Source organism: Peromyscus californicus, unplaced genomic scaffold (genome assembly GCF_007827085.1).
Source record: "Peromyscus californicus insignis strain IS unplaced genomic scaffold, ASM782708v3 Scaffold_7__1_contigs__length_154581171, whole genome shotgun sequence".
Classification (NCBI taxonomy): domain Eukaryota; kingdom Metazoa; phylum Chordata; class Mammalia; order Rodentia; family Cricetidae; genus Peromyscus; species Peromyscus californicus.
Window position 1 is genome coordinate 114841197 of NW_026294595.1, and position 1978 is coordinate 114843174.

Below are 1978 nucleotides of genomic sequence, written 5' to 3' on the forward strand. Positions count from 1 at the left end.
TAAACATGGAGAAGTCTATTGACTAGTGTTCATGGCACTGGAAAGTACTCTGCATGTTACCAGAGGAGAAAGGTAATCATTTAATATTACCCAGCTATAAACCCTCCTGGTGACCTACAACAGCAGCCAGAAGTAGAACAGATGTTATGGGAACAATCAACTTCCCCACCTCCCTTTTTGGATTTAAGGTCCACTCCATGAGAAAGCACTCAAACTTGACACCAATAAAATGGTCAAGAACCTGAGACTAGATATGTCATGGAAACCCAAAAACTGCTAAAGAAACATAGCAATAAAATGACTCCTAATGACATACTATTGTACCCATAGATAAGTAAGTGCCTTGCTCAGCTCTCTTTAGACAAGCTGCTTCTTGCAATAGATCGGAACTAACTCAGAAGCTATTTGCAACTGATATCCACTTGTTATGGAATAATCTTTTTGTACACTGTGGTGTCTTTGCCAAGGTGCCTTCTGATGGGTTTAACAAAAGAGTTGACTGGCTGGTAGCTGGGCAGGAGGCATAGGCAGGACAGCAAGACACAGAGGACACTGGGAGGAAGAAGGGCAGAATCTTAGGAATCATAAGCAGACACAGAGACTGAAGGAAGATGAACATGCCATGTTGAAAGAAGGTACTGCCATGTGGTAGAGGGTAGATAAAAAAATATGGGTCAATTTAAAATGTAATTGTTAGTAACAAGACTGAGCTATCTTTGGAACATTTATAATTAATATCAAGCCTCTGAGTGGTTATTTTGGGAGTGGCTGCTGGGATACAGAGAAACTCCGCCTACACCCATCGGCAAATGGAAAAATCAGTTTTCTCCAACAGAGAGTATCACTAGGTATATCAATCACACTCCAGAACAGGATTAGTTGGCCAACAAAAAATAAACTCAGTAGTATTTTTGTGAACTTTTTGTTTCATTTTGCTTTGTTTGGGTATTTTTTTTTTCTTACCTGTCTTTTGCCTGTTAGTTTTGATTTTTGTTTTGTATTTTTGCGGGGATTTTCTTATTTCTGTTTTTGATTCTTATTTTTTGTCTTGTTTGTCTTTTTTGTTTTTTGGGTTTTTTTATTTTATTGAAAGAGAGAGGGAGAGAAAAAGTGTGGAAGATCTGGGAGGAACTGGGGAAGGGGACAAAGTAATCAAAATATATTGCATGAAAAAAATGACTAAAAAGTAAACAAACAAAAATTTAAATTAAAAGAACATATAGATGTTAGCATATGGTACACAGAATTTTAACCCTTGTTCTCTGAATGTCCTGAGAGCGCTAATCTCAAAGCCTGATCTGTATTTCATTCTGGGATTTGAAATCCTCCAAACAAGTTTCCAAATAATTGCTTTTGATTGAGCTCACTTCCCAGAATTTGGTACTGGCCTTTTCCAATTACAGAATATGAATCAGAGTCATAGTTGGTGATCGTGAAAAGTAAAACTTAATATAATTCTTTGTACTTGGAGAATGCAAGAATATGCTGTGAAATGCTCTTCTGATGCATTTCAGAGTAATCATCATGTTAGTTCAGTAGGAAGTAATTAGATTTCTCTCTCTCTCTCTCTCTCTCTCTCTCTCTCTCTCTCTCTCACACACACACACACACACACACACACACACACACACACACACACACACACACACACACACCGTGGACTCTAGGGACAGGAGCCACACTACAAATGTTCTTGTTTTTAAAGAGAATATGTTCTGACCTTACTTCTAAAGTATCTAGCATATGTGGCTTGGATTTATTTTCATTTGCCAATTACCAGTTCCTTGTCAGCAGTATTTATCATTATTATTATTATTGGTGGGTGAATCATCCTTTTCCACAAAATCTATTTTCCAGGCTCACCCGCCTGAACGCTGGCTCACAGTTCGCTCATGGGAGCCAAGACAACCCTTTTGGATGAGTCTTCTCTGCATTTCCCTGTCAAATCTTTTTACTATCCAATCTGAGACCGACAGTC